The sequence below is a fragment of the Ammospiza nelsoni genome, chromosome 12 (assembly GCF_027579445.1).
Source record: "Ammospiza nelsoni isolate bAmmNel1 chromosome 12, bAmmNel1.pri, whole genome shotgun sequence".
NCBI classification, from domain to species: domain Eukaryota; kingdom Metazoa; phylum Chordata; class Aves; order Passeriformes; family Passerellidae; genus Ammospiza; species Ammospiza nelsoni.
In genome coordinates, this window is record NC_080644.1 from 10,794,761 (window position 1) to 10,812,298 (window position 17,538).

The following is a 17,538-nucleotide window of genomic DNA, read 5'->3' on the forward strand; positions in this document are numbered from 1 at the left end:
TTCACTTAAGTGTCATCAACTGATTTCAGTTTTATTCCACTTTAAAAACACCCACAAACCATGGAAGAGCAACCTTTGAATGGTACACTTTGAAGTGAAAGACTGGAGATTTTTTAAAGTTTTCAAAGAAAGGGAAAGCAGAAAACTTTAGAAGTGGCTGCTCTGGGCCTAAGGAGATTGTTTCCAGCCACTGGATTGCTCGTGGTGAGGCACCTGCAGGACTGGGCTGGATGATCAGGTGAGGTGTCTGCAGCACAAAGTCCAGCCAGGGGCATGAGCAGACAGAAATAGCCTTCTCCTCCCCACACCAGGCTAATCTCTCCTCTGGAACTGGAAACCCAGCACCAAAGCCTCCAGCAGGGATCTGAGTGCATGAGCAGCCAGCAGAGGAGGTGGTGCCTGATTTATTTATCTATTTCATGAACATCAACACCTGCACCACAGCAAGGTGAATAGCTGCCAAATTCACCTTTTCTGCTCCCTGTGAGGACCAAGGCAAATCTGTGTGTTCAAAATGCAAGGTGTCCAGCCCACTGCAGCCCATCCTCTGGAGCAGGCACCAATGAAGAATTCACAGGATTTTCCTGTGGCACTGTCCCTGCTGAGGGACACAGGCCAGCCAGAGATGTGTGTTCTGCATGGGTGCAGAACTGCTGGCCAGGATCTCCCCAGGTCTGGAGGAAGCAGCAGAGCAGCTCTTCACCCCTTGGTCCCCAATGAGGCACAAGAAAAAGCCAAACAGAGCCAGCCAGAAAGGCACAGAGAGGATGAGGAGACAGCCCAAGGGTGATGGGAGCAGGAGCCCTGTGCTGGACAGGAGCTCTTGGGGTTTGGGTGGTTTATTTGTTTAATTCAGAGAGAGAGCATCAAATCAACGGGGTCCTTCATGCTTAGACCACCACAGCCTAAAACTGTTTTTGTGGGTTTTTTTTATAAAACTGCCTCTGTCACTTCCTGCCTTTTGGGAAAACATTTCATTAGAGCACCATCAATAAGGACACTGTCCTGAACCCCACCTGGCACAGCCTCACACACCCACAAATGGGGACTTGGCCACTGGGTTTTCACAGACACACAGAGGAGTGACACCAACAGTGACCACATGGCAAACTGGGAAGGGTTTCAAATCACAAGAGCAATTCCTCCACAGAATCACAGCCCCAAACTACTCATTTTCACCTGAAATGCCACAGGACACAGCCCCATTTCCTACAGAGCCATGTTTCCAGCCTCCTGAAGCCTAAATGTTTATTTCTCGAGTACCACCCTGCCAGGAAGGTTGCACCATCCCCCTTGTCTGTGCATGGAGTGTGACACAGGTGGGCACTGACACCCTCTCCTCTGGCCATCAGGGCTGTGGCAAGGCAGAAACCTGCCCACAGCCCATGGGCACATCGAACCACAGCTGGACACACACCTCAGCCAGCACCTCACAGTCACCTGCACCAAACCCTTCTGCAGAGCATCCACAGGGGAGCAGATGAACACAGATCAAAGCCACTGCAAGAGCCACATCACCACCTCAGGATTGTCATTTCTAGTCCATCACCACCTCAGGATTGTCATTTCTAGTCCATCACCACCTCAGGATTGTTATTTCCAGTCCTGTGCTCCTGCCACAAGGTGCTAGTGGAACCTACAAGCCCCTCAATGCTACTCTGAGAGCTCTGCCTGTTGCTTCTGGTGGCAAATTCTTCTCGCACACCGTGTGATTCTCTGTGAGCCCCACAGCACCCACAGGTTAACCACATGGAGGAGTGAAAACGATGAAAATTGTTGCTGCCTGATTTAATTTCACTGGTATCCTAGAAGTAAACAGCTCCTTTCCTCACTCAGGGCTTCAGCTGCACTTTAAGCAGCAGATGCTCAGCACTACCAGAAGAATGGTTCCTCCTGAGGAAATGACAGGCAAAGTGACAGGAAACATAATTTAAAATATATATATAAATATACACATATAAATAATTATATATTCATATAAATATATAAAATATGTAAATATATAAATATATACCCATACATAAATAGATATTATATATTTTACATATAAATATATATTAAAATATATATATAGATATATAAAAATACATATATATATATAAATATATATGCATTTCAGCCAGGACCCCTTAGGGAACACAACTCCTACATCTGCCCTGGAGTGTTGGTGGGGAAGAGCAGGTACAGAAATATTCTGGGTGAGAGATCTCAGATCTCATCAGAAATTGGGAGAGATTCTTGGCTTTCCCACAGGTTTCTTGTATGCAAATAAGTAACTTAATCTGTGCCCCAATTACCTCCTTAAAGGGAAGATACTGTTTTACCATCTGCAGCAAAGGAACTTTCATTGCTGCCTGCTGCACGGGTGCATCATTGTAAAATATTTTTCTAGCTTGATGGAAAGCTCGAAATTTCAAGCTAAATTCTGCTCCAGAGAATTAAAAAGATTTTGGTTTGGCTGCTTTATCTCTAATTCCAGATAATCTCTCTGTCTTCAATGAGCTCCTTCCCAGCAGAGGGAATAAAATACAAGCATGAAGAAAAAAAGTGGAGAAGAAAGTCAAAAATATCTCTTTGGAGCCAACACTGGTAATACAAAATTTTAAGTGCCTCTTTTTTTCCTCCTCCCATCTGTTCCACTCCTAACAATACTGGCAGTTGTTTGAGGAAAGCCCCTCAGTATTTTCACTATATATTTCCTGTAAACACCCAACACAGCACAATATACATTCTTTTTCCTATCAATACGTCAACGTCGGCCTCCTTAAAGAAATTTTAAAAATTTAAAAACCTCTTCTGTGCCAGGCAGTCCTGCCCCAGACCAGTGTGCAGTGAGGAGTGACCCAAACCTGGTGGTGGTGCCCAGACACAGAGGGGATGGAGGAGAAGAATTCCATCTGGGGGCTCAGCAGGCACAGCAGGGCAGGCTTTGAGCACAGCTCTCACCCAGGATTTAGGAGCACACCAGAGCATTAAAGCTAAACCAGCTCAGATCTCACTTCCCTCCACGTGGCTCCTGTGCAGAGCAGCCCAGCACAAGGCAGCAGCACCTGGAGGTGTTAAAAAAACCTTCTTATAAAAGCTCTGCAGAGCAAATGCACCTTTCTGTTCCTGCTCCAACACAGCCCTTCAGAGCTGCCACCTGTGACAGATGAGCAATGGTCGACTCTCACAATTAAAGGGCAAATATTATATGTTATATATAAAATATATTATATATAATATATGATATATAATATATGATATATCATATATTGTATATCATATATTGTATATCATATATTTTAATATATATAATATAAATATTTTTAATATATGTTAAGGGAAGTTTTATAGATTTATATTTATGTTTCACCCTCCCTTGCATTGTTATCAGGGCTGGCCTGAGGACATTTGGGAGGGTTGGATCATTATTATGGCAACACTTGACCTCCAATCAAGGTGTAGGAGATGTCCACCACCGGACAGTCAAGAAGGAGTTGATGGGCAGAACTTTGGGAGGGACTAAAGGGTTAAAAAGTGGAACATCAATTTTTTGGATGAGCACATGGTGGGAAAAATCCTTGGCTCCCAGCGCTGTAATATTTCCTCTATTCAGTTTTCTGTTGTATTTTTGATAAGGTTTTAATACATTCTAAATTTTTTGAAAGCGGGTGCCATTTCTCACACACCTTTCTGCATTAAGCTGCCCTTGCTTGGAGATATTTTCAAATCTAGAAGTTCCATGTGGTTTTCCCACTCACTAATAGTTGGGGGTTCTTCTCCCCTCTCTATTTTTATTCCCTATCATCTTCCTCACCAGCCAAGCTCCACTCTCACTTGCTCTTCCTCCACATCCATGGGCAGAATGGGTTTTTCCAGCCCCATTGAGGTCTAGCTCTACTCCAGGCACTGGGAGCAACTTGAAGGATGCTCTGGAGCTGTAAGAACTGCTCAGCCCCCTTGTACTCTCCAAGGGGGACACCTTGGGCTCCCCTCTGCTTTCAGGTCTATCAGTGGAACAGTAAAAACAGACACCCTGAGCTCTTGGCTATGAAATTCCACAAGGAGAAGGCAGGGGGGCATTTCTGCCAGCTTGAACTTGAAAATCTTAACAGAGATTTCGAGTTGAGTTAAAAATCAGAAAGTTCAGGGCTCAATTTCAAACTACAGCAGAACAACAATTCACCAGTCCAGTTCTTTGCTTCTGCCATTTCTGGGATCGCCAGCACAAGGGCTCTGCCACCACAGGCCAAGAAGGACCAAGGAAAACCTTGGAAAACCTCAGCCACTGATGAGACCGATATTCAGCCATTCTTCTCTGCTGTCCCAATGTGCAAACAAGGCACCCCCCTTTAAGCCAGTGCACAGAGAAACCCCACTCAGCAGCACTCACTAATTGTCCTGATTGCTTTTCTCCCTGAGCTGGGTCTCAGCACATGGAACCAGAGCAGAGCTCTCCCCTCTGACCGTGCCCCAGACAGCTCCAGGGAAGATGATGCTTGAAGACAAGGAAATTTTATTCCTCCAAGAATCCAGCACACACCACTCCCCTCTCCCCTTTGCTCCCCTCTGCTAACAAAATTTATCTGCAGCATCAGAGGAGCAGCAGGATCCCTGCCCTCAGGCAAAGAGAAGAGGATCAGAATGGGATTTCTGTGCAAACATGAAGAGAACCCCAACTTCCCTCGCACGAGAGCAGCCCCATCCTCTGAGCCAGGCAGTTAAATATTGAAGGAAAGGCATGCAGCAGCTCCAATTATGTGGAACAAAAATTAATTGAGGGCATAAGTCTCCGATTGGGCTCTCAATTTATTTTTTTTCCACAGCACATTATACGGGAGTGGGGATTGCAGTGCAGACACCTGCAGGGAAAGCAGCCCGACCCCATCTGTGACAGTGATATTACCTCTTTTTATTTGTTTTTCTGGTTAGAGCTTCCATTTTTTATCAACCCTGCCACAGACAGATGTGTGGAGGCTTCCAAAACTGCATCCCTCTTCCTGACATTTTCAGCTACACATTGAGAGATCTGTAATTTGGAAAACAACAATTTTCCCTCAAAACAGACTTGAAAATAAGACATAGGGAAAATTTAAAAAAAAAAAAAAAAAAAAGCCAACTCCGAGCTAATTTCCAACAGAATCTCAAAAACACCACTGGAAAAGCCCACACCCTTCCCTCAAGATATAAATTACAACCCTATTCACACCCTCACCCCACTCTTTTTAACAGAAATCCTTCCATTGTTTAAAGCCATTTACACATATTTTGGCCCACGGAATAAAAAAATAATCCTAGGAACAGCCCTATTGTGGCACAGCAACAAGCTAGATAAGTGCCTGGATTTTCCATTTGCAGCTCCTGGGCACCTCAGGCCGTGCCAGGGGGATGTGCCAGCAGCAGGGAGGGCTCCTGCAGGGTCCCAGCTATGCACAGGGATGTGCCTTTCCCTGGGAATTCCCACTGCAGACATCCCCCATGCAGATGTGCAGCCCCAGGGCTGGGCCTGCTTACAGAGAGTTGCCATCCAGCAGGACTGCATTCCACAATTTTTATTGATTTTTTGGGGGGTTTTGCCACCAGAAGAAAGCCCTGCCTTGCTGGTCCCTTTCCAAGGAAAGGTGAGATTCTGTCACCTTTATAGCACCACGGTGACAAAGCCGGTGATTGGCAGAATTTAAAAGCATTTGCTACACACCTGACAGTGGGAATATTGATTTTGTGGGAGATTTATGGGAGGATTCTCTTCCCAACCATCTGATCCATCCATTTTAACCAGCGGTTGCATTTAATTACCACTAACAAAATGCTCTCAACCCTAAAGCTTATGGGCATTATTGACATTATAACAATTCCAATAATCCTCAAAAGGCCTTAACAAAATAAGATACAAAGACACCCTGTGACCCGTCCTGCATCCATCAGGGAGCCTGTACAGCTGCTCAGGATGGTGTTACCCTCCTGCCTCCGCTGAGCAGGGACAGCAGGGTGTCCACAGGAGAGTAAAGACGTGAGACTGTGGGCAAAATTAATTATCCATGTGACAGCGTGGGATGCTTTGTTCCAGACAGCTCAAACATCTGGATTTGCTGTCTAGGGTTTAGCCCTTATACCTTGGTGAACTCCATGATGACTTATTGACCAAAGCCACGCATGGTTCACCAAATAATTCATCTTCCAGTTCATCCAGATTCTGCAGGTCAAGTTTGGCCCCCAGCATGCAAGAAGGGGCCCTAAGGCTGCTGATCCAACACTTACAGACCCCCCTGCAGCACCCTATAGCTGCTACAGGGTACCAGGGCCAGCCCACTCACAGCAGCGCCCACCACCAGCACCAGGACAACCCAGGACGCTTTCCCTGGGAGCCTGCAGGAATATTACAAGAGCATCTTCTAGAAAGTGGAAGCACAATACTTGAAGAGGACAAAGGCTCCTTAAGATGCAGATGAGCAGAAAGCTGCACGGGAAAGCAGCACCGCCTCTCCGGAGGAACTCGCCTTATCTCACATGCGAGCCAGGAGATGGAAACGAATGTTTAGCTAGCAGAATGCTAACAAAACCTTAGCACGGCTCTCTGCGGCGCCAACATCGCCAGTTTCACTCTGAAATCAGACTCTGGGAGCAGCTTGCCACTGCCTTGCTTGCGAGGCAGATTTTCTGTTGCTGAAGAACCTTTATTTTTATCAACCCGCGCGTCACCATACGTGCCCTACTTTCTGTGCTTTCTGCATCTCCTCTTGGCCACAGTCAGGGTGGTTGTTGGCTTGACTCGCTGCTCTGACAATACAATTGCTCTGACATCTAGCTTAATCAAATATTTACCACTTACTCGTTTGAAAAGAGGATTTCTGATACTTTAGATTAACTTGACTTGCAAGCATGGAACCAGAATTACTGGTACAGCAATTCACCAGTCCAGTTCTTACTTTGCTTCTGCCATTTCTGAGATTACCAGCACAAGGACTCTGCTGCCACAGGCCAAGGAGGACCAAGGGAAACCTCGGAAAACCTTTGAGAACCTCAGCCATTGATGAGCCCAACATTCAGCCATTCTCTGCTGTCCCAATGTGCAAACAGTCAGAGCTGCCCAGGAGAGACTCTTCCCAAAGATACCAAGATTTAAGGGCCTCAGCTGGGAAGAATGGCTGCTCTTAGGTGTGGTGGTGTTCACAGGGGTCCCAGGAAGAGTGAAGAGACGAGGATCTGACTCCATGTTTCAGAAGGCTGATTTATTATTTTATTATATGTATTATATTAAAACCATACTAAAAGAATAGAAGAAAGTATTTCATCAAGAAGGCTTGCAAGGAAAGGAAAAGAATGCAATGATAACAAAAGTTTGAGACTCTCAGAGAGTCCAAGACACCTGACTGTGATTGGTCATTAATTAGAAAGAACCCCATGAGACCAAACACAGATCCACCTGTTGCATTCCACAGCAGCAGATAATCACTGTTTACATTTTGTTCCTGAGGCTCTCAGCTTCTTGGGAGAAAAAATCCTAAGGAAAGGATTTTTCATAAAATGCAGCTGTGACACTTTGGGAAGACTTTCTGCAGGGCTTTCTGGTCAGAGGTGCCAACGCTGCCATTCAGTAGGTACCTGACTTGAATGTTTGTTCTGAGAAGAAATGTTCTTTGGACAGCAGAAAAACCAGTGCAGGAGTCAAATTCAGGGAAGAGGGGCACCTTAAAGCCTGAAATCTGACCTGCTCCAGTAGATGGTGGGGATGACCCTTCTGCATCCCACTGACAGCCCTGCAGCCCTGCTCCCCTCCACTGCTTTGGGGGGCTAAGCAAAACCCACCCTGTACAAAACCCACTTCACATTGCAGATGAACTCTTGCTCGAGACCTCACTAGTAAAAAGCCAAGTCCCTAAATCTCAGCTTAGCCCCACCAAGGAGAGAAAAGGAAGGTGTTACTGGACACCTCACAGCCAGCACAGGGTTCTCCTCCTGCCCTTCCTTCACCTTTCTCCTTGGAGTATCTGACCTTTGAGTTGCTGTGCCAGTTACCAAGCAGAATCTGTGCCCATGATAAGCTTCCAAACTCCAACATCACCACATGGAGCACCTCAGAGCAAGGTCTGACACTTGGGATTTTCCCTTATGGATCATTAAGGATGCCATATCATCATATGGAGCAGCTGGGATAAAATTAAGGCAACTGGCCCTGATGAATGAGCTGTGCATCCCCATCCTTCCCTCCTGAGCTGTCCCCTCTTCCAGAAATACCCAACCTGCAACTCCTGCCCCTCCCAGCTCAAGGGCAGAGCAGCAAGACATGGCAGACCCACACCTACAAGGTAGGACAAGAGCAAACTCCCAAGGAAGATCTCTTGGCAGCTCGGGGTGAGAGAAAAGGAGGAGGGAGTTGCTGCCAGCTTGTTTGTGTGCACTTAGGGTGGCATTCCCAACCCTGTAATTGTTGCATAATGAATTTAGCAATGGAGTTCAAGAGCAATGAATCATTCAGGCCAAGAAAGCATGAGTCAGCTCCCCAAGAATCAGGAGATGTTAAAATTACATACATTTAACTTGAGCTTGACAAATCCAGAGGAGCAATGTCCCAGCAGCACAACTCAAACCATCATGCCAACATCCTCACTGCTCCTCCTGATGGATACCAGACCACAGCAGCACCAGAGCAAAGCCTTTGGCCACTGCAAATAATTTACACCTGCCACCCCTGGCCAGCCCAAATTATCAGCCCCAGCTCTGAAAACCCACCTGATGCTGCCTCTCAGCTGCTGCTCACACTGACTCACTGAGAAAGGTGGCGAGCCTGAGAAAAGCTCTTTGCACAATCCTGAGCACTCAGGATGCTCATTTCACTGAGTGTCACCTGCTCAGGAGCTGGATGGGGACAGGGGAGGACAGCAGAGGTGGCTGTGGGAGCTGCAGTCAGGGTGCTGGAGCAAAGCACAGAGCTGGGGTGGGAAAGGAGCACAGATCTCTGTCAGGGATTGAGAATGAAACAGGGCAGATTCATGACAGAGAAGGATGCTTGAATTAAGGAGTGTGTGTGGATGCAGAGAAGACTTCAGGAAAAAGAAGGTGTTTTCCTGGCTCTGATGGGAATCCTGCTTGAGCCATGCCCTGTATTTTGCATGTACAGGGCCTGCAAAGATGGAAGGAAAGTTATCTTGAAGTGAGATAGGGCGCGAATTCAAAGCAGAACAACTATTCTGGGTTAACTCCCCAGGTGGCTTCTTATTCTAGAGTGGCAGTACCTTTTTCTAGTTTAACTCACTGTAAAAATAGATTAGGCCAATGGTTCTCATCTGCAAGGCCATGGTAGCTGGCCTGCTGCTTTTAGAGCATCCTTAATTGGAGCCTGGCTATGGGGACACGGGGGCTCTGCGTGCAGGTGTGGTACTCTCAATTTGGGAACATCACATTAACTCAAACCAGGAGAAAAACAACCACCTGCAGGAGTGTCTGCACAGCCACAGGGCTGTCCCTCAGCAGGTGCACAGGACACACAAGGCAGTTATCATTGCATTCTTTTCCTTTCCTTGCTAGCCTTCTGATGAAATCCTTTCTTCTATTCTTTTAGTATAGTTTTAATGTAATATATATCATAAAATAATAAATCAGCCTTCTGAAACATGGAGTCAGATCCTCATCTCTTCACTCTTCCTCGGACCCCTGTGAACACCACCACACCTTCCTGCAGTGCTCTCTGCCCACCATAACCAAACAGCAGCACAGCAGACCCACACCTGCCCTTTATAGCACCCCAAGGCCTCCTGGTAATGCCATTTTCGTTTGAGGTTCCTTTGAATTCACCATTTATCAAGCTTCCATTTAGCCCCGTTAATCACAGCCTATCAAGCCCTTTCAAATGCAAACATGGAAATGTACCCAGCAACTGCACTTCTCCCGTTTATCCTTCTCCTGCTGGAATTATGGAGGGCTACAAAGCAGGAATGCCAACCCACCTGTCTCATGCTTTTCAACCACTTCCCATGGGATGAAATCAGCTGACTATTCTGGAAAAAAACAGACTGATCTCTTTCCCTGCCAGCTAGCAACATTCAAGGAGAGCAAACAATGTGTTGTGCAGGAGAAAGAGCATCCCTGTGAAAGTCAAGGGGAGAGGCAGATGGGCGGTTCCAGCAGCTCAGCACCTGCAGCAGCACATGGATGCTGTCTCTGGGAGCAGGGACAGCCAAGCCACCTTTGTCACAGGCTGTGCATTTCCTAGCTGGGCCTCTAGAGCCAGGGATCTCACAGCTCACTTAATCCCCGTCAAACGATACACCATTTTTTTTTTTGCTTTGTTTAGGTATTAAGGCTTAGCCTTCCTCAAGCTATTCATTCCTTTTCCTCAGTGCCTACGTGGCTGTTAACCCCAATGCTGACATGCTTCTGAGAGCTGCCAGGAACAGCTCTGTCAGGAGTAGCCACATCACCCTGCAGGTGTCGTTTGTCCCAGACAGCAGCACGGAGTCCTGACTCAGTCCTGTCAGAGCCCCACTGACAAACCCTTGCCCACCGCTGTGAGACCCCCGGTGCTGCATTCATTCCTCTCCCCTCCCCAAGTCTGACAGCTTTGCTGCTGCTCTTTGCTCGAGCCAAGCCCAGCACACTGTCCTGATTTCATCCCTGGGAGCTATCCTGATTTCAGGGGTGAGGTGCAGGCGATTCCCACCCACCATCAGCTGCCCCTAGTGCTGCTGCTGTGGCCAAGCATCCCATGCTCTATTCTGAACCTGCAGCTGAGCAGGACCTGACCTAGGAGTGGGCTTTAATCAGAGCTGGACCCAGCTTGCTGCTGGTACCACCCTGCACCTCCACCCAGCCAGCAAAGCACCCGGGCTCCACCGTCCTTTCAGGAGCAGCACCTGCAGAGAAAACCTTTAAAAATATAAATCTTTTGATATATAAAGAAAAAACATGTTGGATGGTAAAAAGTGGCAGTTCAAAACTGTGCAAGCCCTAAACAAGGCTCTGGCAAGCAGCAGAGCTGGTGAGGGGCAGTGGAGGGGAATGTGCAGGGGAGTGCTCGGGAAGGAGACAAGGAGAGACAAGCAGATTAATAGAAGATGACAGATTTCTAGTAAGATTGTGATAAGCCTCTTGAAACTTCCCTAAAGGATGAGCCAGCTGGCAAGCCCGTCCTCGGAGGTGGTGTAAGTCGACTAACAGCCCTGCAAAAGCCACCAGCTCACCCCTTTCACACATCCCTGCTCACTCCTGCAGCTGCTTAAGCACAGAAAGCTGAGCAGGCCACACCTGGATGTTCTACCCTGGCACCCACCTGCAGCTCCTTGCAGAGAAGCCACTGGCCCTGAACTGTTCAGAGCAAGCAGCAAGGTCGGGCTGACCGCAGCACAGCACAGCTCACTGCCCTGCTCTGCTGGCACCCAGCACATTTCACTGCCCACAAGGGGTTAACCCCAACCCCTGTCCCCAGGGTAGGGCCAGGAAGCTGCCAGGGATCTCTGGGAAGTGGCACACGGCTCCTGGAAAGGGCTTTGCCAAAGCAGGGATGGGAATGACAAGGTGATGAGCAGGACCCCTGCATTATGCTTTGCTTTCCTTCCTAAATTCAGCTCTGCTGGGATCCCCCCAGAGCCAAGACCTCCAAAAACACCACACCCCAGTGAACAGGTTTAACCTCTGAGGAGGAAGAGGAGAGGGCTACCACAGGCGAAGGCAAGCTTGAAGAGCTAAGATTTTTACCCTTCAAAGGACAATACCTTCCAAACCTGCTGGAGGTGCAGTGGACACCACACCCAGGTATGGCCAAAAGAAGGAGCTCACTGTGTCCCCTTGCCAGTGCCACAACAAAACCCTGTCACTGCCTGAAACTGGAGCTCTCACCTGGAGCATCCTCCTCAGGATAATGAACAGCAGCAGCCAGTTTATTTGGTATCAGGCAAGTTTTTCTTCTTAGGCCAATTAGCTGCTGATATAATTTGCCCACCGAGGTCACTGAATCATCATTTAGCAGTTTCAAAAGAGATGAGATGAACTGCAGGCCAATTTCCCCCCTCCAGCTCAATGAGTGATTCAAAATGCAGTTAATGATAGTGGCTCATAAGTATCTGGCAGAGGATTTGCGAGAGCAATTTATTGCCCAAAAAGAGCTTGATCTCTTTCAGCCAAAGCAGCTCAGCTGGTGAAGATGTAGGATGTGATTTTGTAGGATGTGATTTTGCCACCTTGCTTGACATTTGTTAAATACTCAAGAGCTGCTAAACTTAAGTCAGACACAAAAAGAAAAAGGAGAAGAAGACCCAAAATCAGGGTAAGGAAGATCACAGTTAAAACCCACTTTGTCACCAGCAGGCAAGAGACCTTTTAAAGGATGGGGAAAAGAACCAAGTAATAACCAACAAGACTTTCAGCACAAATCCTGCATCTTTGTGAGTTTATATAAGATAAAAATGAGACACCCCCTCATCCACAAAAGCTTCATTATTTGTCAACCTCAGGCTTCGTAACCAGTAAACACTGGTTGATGTTTTTCTTCTTGCTGGATGAAATGTGCCTAGAGGCAACAGGCATTTTATAAATTATTAAACCAAGTGAAAATAGGGTTCCAACAAAGTGACTGCAGAAGCACTGAGGAGTTGGTACAATTGGTACCAGCACACTTACACAGAGTCATTTTTCCTGCAACAACTGACTCAACAACAAGACATTGTTAGAAATGCACATCCTGGACACATGGTCTTGATGGCAAAAAGAAGATGTGATATCTCAGCATTTCATCACATCCATCACACATATCTGGAGTTCAACACTTTAAACCTTATTTTTCTTATTAAATAGTCACTTATGTTTTTCAGTCAGAGGGAAAATTAGCTTTTTTTTTTTTTTTTAATTCCAGCCTCATGAGAGATCTCAGGACATAAAGCAAAACCCATGAAAATACTGTAATAAGAGTATTATAATATCATCCACAGTTTTTATCCAACCCATAGCATTGAGAAGGAAAGGAAGGATAAAACATGAATGAAAAAAGTATTCGCTATCAGGGTTTAATAAATTACATCTCTCACAACAAACACAACCCACCTCCAGACTTAGTTCTGTTCCAGCCAGAAAAAACCCTTCTGCTTTCTGCCATAGCAGCACTTGGCGCTTCCATCTGTGAAAAACCACTTAACAGTAATGGCAGGGCTCAGGACAGCAGGTCAGGGGAGGCTGGGTCAAGGTGACAGCGAGGGCAGCCCGGGCAGCCGCTGCTCCCGAGCTTCCCTGAGGGTTTGCTAGGGAACAGGAGGGCTCAGAGCCTGGTTTGGGGTTTTTTGGGTTTTTTTTCCCAGGTTTGTGAACCCTGTCCTTTCTCTGACAATTTGTGAAAAGCCACTTTTCCAGCTATTACCCTACTGCAGCTCGAAGCATCTTCCTCCTCCTCCCCAAGCGCTTTTCACCATGCAGAACAGATCTTTTCACAATAAGCAAATAGAGATAAACCAGAATTCGGTGGCTTGTCAGTCAACCAAAAGCATCTCTGCCAGCAGTGCCACCTCAGGCCCTGGAGCTGGAGAAGGGGCTGAAGTTCAGACTGAAGTTCCCCGGGTCTGCCAGAGCCTGAAGGAGACTGTCCCCAAAAGCCCTTCACCCCACCTGAAATTAGCACTTGCAACGCCAATTTCAGCAATTACGGTTGCTTGTATTTACACTACCTCGAGTCCGTTTCTTCCACACCCCTTTCGTGCCAGGAGGGCTCGGAATTCCACACGCAGCGAGCAAAACCCACCCACGAACACCCCAGAACATCCCCAGCGAGCCGCGCTGCAAACACCGCTACAACCCGAGCCACAAAGCTGCGCGGAGAGAGCGGGGGGAAGGAACATCCTCATCATCCATGTGCCAGGGAAGGGGCCGGGCTGAGCCGGGCCGGGCTGAGCCGAGTCAGGGTGAGCCGTGCCGGGGTGAGCCCAGCCGGGGTGAGCCGTGCCGGGCTGAGCCCAGCCGGGGTGAGCCCATCCGGGCAGGACTGAGCCGTGCCGGGCTGAGCCGTGCCGGGCTGAGCCGTGCCGGGCTGAGCCCATCCAGGGTGAGCCCATCCAGGGTGAGCCCATCCGGGCAGGACTGAGCCGTGCCGGGCTGAGCCGTGCCGGGCTGAGCCCAGCCGGGGTGAGCCCAGCCGGGCAGGACTGAGCCGTGCCGGGCTGAGCCGTGCCGGGCTGAGCCCATCCGGGCTGAGCCCAGCCGGGGTGAGCCCATCCGGGCAGGACTGAGCCGTGCCGGGCTGAGCCGTGCCGGGCTGAGCCGTGCCGGGCTGAGCCCATCCGGGGTGAGCCCATCCGGGCAGGACTGAGCCGTGCCGGGCTGAGCCCAGCCGGGGTGAGCCCGCTCCGGGCTGGAGTTCCCCAAACTCCGCCGTGCCTGCGGCGGGGACCGCGCCCGCCCGCCCGTGCTCGCAGCACCCCCGCAGCATCCCCGGCCGGACCGAACCGAGCCAGCCCCGATCCCCGCCCGGCCCCGGCCCCGCACTCACCGCGGAGCTGCGCGCAGCCAGCCCGGCCCCGCAGCGCGGAGGGGAGCGCAGGGAGGCAGCGGCGCCGCGCAGAGCCGCTCCCCGCCCGCCTCCGGCCCCGGTTGCGGCCGCAGCTCCGCCCCGAGGAGGGGCCGGGGCCGGAGGCGGGCGGGGAGCGGCGCCCGCCCCGCAGGTGGAAGCGCGGAGCATCCCCGGGGATGCTGCGGGAGCCGCCGCTGCGGGCTCCGGGCACACAGGGAAAGGCCGCGTGGGGCGGGCGGGGCGGTTTCTGTCGCCGGGAGGGGTGATTATGATAGATAAATAAATATATTTTTTATAAACCTCTTTGAATTTCGTTGGAAGGTCGCGCCCCTGCCTGCCTGCCCTCCAGCTGCATATGGATAAGGTTTACCCTGACTTTTGGCTTAGCACAAGGATGCTGCTGCCCCCACTGAGGCTGGAAGATGTATATGTGGTTTAGAAACTGTTTTGCCACGGTTTTTGGCATGAATATCTGAGCCTGGCAGCAGGTTCATATTTGCTGGGGTATGTTCCTATATGATGGGGTCACAGAGAATTTTTTAGGAGGAACAACCCCCCCCCCCCCCCCAATGCAGTGTAACATTGCTTTAAACAGAGTGGCTGGTACCAAAATCAAAGGCTATTCCTGAAGTGTGCCTTATGCCAATTTTATAGGCAGATAAGAGCCATTGCCAGGAGTCAAACCAGTCACTGGAGCTGGGAGAGAAGCCAAGAAGCCTCCTGGGGCAGGGAGTGGCGCTGGGGAGCCCACACTCACCCACTGGGAGCAGAGCAGATTCCTCATGCTGCTGTCAGATATTGTGTCTGGGACCAGTTGCGTTTTCCAAGGTGAAGTGGGTTTCAGAAGGTTTGGAGGATTACTCACCATGGACTCTATTTCTCCTTGGGAAAGAGTCTCCTCCCAGGATGAGCAGATCCATGGGGAGCAGCCCTGACACTGAGCTGTGGGGTTTCACTGAAACCCTTCTAGCCCAAGAGAGGCCTTTACGTTCAAAATGTGAGTCACTCCCTGAAACAGGACTAGGTGTAGGTAAGTGGTCACGGGTAACAAACCTGAATCTTTGCAATAGTACAGGAGTGTGAGACACCACATGGTGAAGGTCTGGCTAAGGTGGGAGCTTTTTCTGACATGAGATTGAGAGCTCTGTCCAGAATTCACTTATTACTACTGCAGCATGGCAGAACCCCAGTTTAGGAGTCAGCAAGCGACCCACAGAGACATGGCTTAACTGCAAAACTTGTCTTATTGCTGCCTCTGTGTGTGCAAAAATCCAAAAACAAAGGTGATGAGAAGAAAGTGATCTGTGTTCCCCTCCTCTCTGTATCCACAGAGCTATAGGTGCAGGATGGATGGAATGGGAAGAGTTTTGGCCACGTTAGAGGTTAATTACAGACTTAGCTCAGCAGCCAGGACCTTGGCAGCCCTGGGCTGCGCAGGGTGGAGGCGGCTCTCCAAAGCTGAGCCTGGCAGCAGGAGCCTTAGCCCAGGGCACTGGAGAGCTCAGCAACTTTGCATCAGCCTCTGAAGTGCATAATTCAGTTGTCTGTTTACTGAAATTGTGTTGTAAGCACAGCTGCTTTCTGAGGCACGTATGGAAATGAAGGGGGAGTCTCATAAATGCCCTGGCCCTGTGCCAGACCGGTGAGTCAGCGTGGAGAGCTGAAACGCAGCTTAACAGCTACAAGATTAAAAAACCCCTAAAATATCCTCAAAATTGCTCTCACATCCCCAACCCCCCCCCCCCCCCCCCCCTTTCTGTTCAAATTTGGGTATCAGCATTGTTATTGGGAAGATAAGGACAGCTACAGCCTCAGCAGGATCTTGCAGTGCCCAGGGCCTGGGATGGGAGAAGGTGGAGACCTTCAGGGCAGAGGGAGGGCTGAGCTCATCTGAGAGCCTGCAGGCATCTGCATCATCCTCATTCCTTCTGGCAAATCAAAGCCTTTGCTTCAGTTGCCAATGCAAAGATTTGGAGCTAGAAGAGAAATACAATGTTTGTTTACTAATATAGTCAAAATTCGTGGCATTAAGTTTTCTTTTTTTTTTTTTTCCAGTACAAATAAAATTTTGCAGAGACCTAAGTTAAGAAAAAAAAAAAAAAGACATTTCAAAGGTGAACTTGCACAAAAAGCACCACTAAAGCAACCAGCAGTTTCAAAGACTCAGTTCCTAGTTTTCTCATGCAGCATTCAATCCAATTTCACAGGTAGCTTTGGTCGCTCAAACTCCTTTCTTCAGGGAGCTCCCTATTTGCTGGAAAGATTTCACCCAGGCCTAAGAAGGGGATTTTTCTCTTGTGCTTTCATAGCACATAAGTTGCTCAGTGGCCAGAGGAGCCTCCTGGATTAAACAAGCAGGTGGAAAGCTGCAGAGGCTGAAGGACACTGAGCAGTCCCTGTGCCTTTGATGTGCAGAAGGAGCTGCCACGGGCTGTGCTGGGAGTTTAAAGTGAAGAAATGAGGTGACAGCAGAACTGCAGGCATGCAGGACACGTGTGGCTGTGCTCTCTGCTCCAGCATGCAGTGCTGCTGTCAGCCTGTCAAACACACAGCTGGGCACAGCTGGGCTGCAGCCCCACACAGGGCTCAGGGTGCTGCTGTGTTTTCTTTTCTCCTCCTCAATTTGTGCTCCCAATCTCTGCAGTTTTTGTGCCCTGGCAAAGTTCTCCTTTCGTGGTGTTTCAAGGTCTCCTGGTGTGTTTGTTTGACTCCAGCTCAGAGCTGCTGTCAGATGGAGAGCGAGCAGCCCATGTCCTCACTTAAACCTGCTGTGAAGAGGCTCTGCAGAGCAGAGGAACGTGTCCTCTCCCTGCCTGCTCATCCAAACACCCCTGGGAATGCCCATGGGCACCCTGGCAGCACCCTGAGGGCTGGGGAGGAGGAACAAGGCATGAGACAACAAATGAAGGCAGAAGTTGGCCACGGCTGCTCCGAGCACTGGGGCTCACCCAGGGCAGGAGGTGAAGCCAAGGGAGGCACAGAAAGCGCTGGGAGGGTGCTGGGAATAAAGGTGGGTAAAACAGGGATGGGGAAACAAAAGGAAATGGGCAAACTTGCAGATGAGGGCAGGT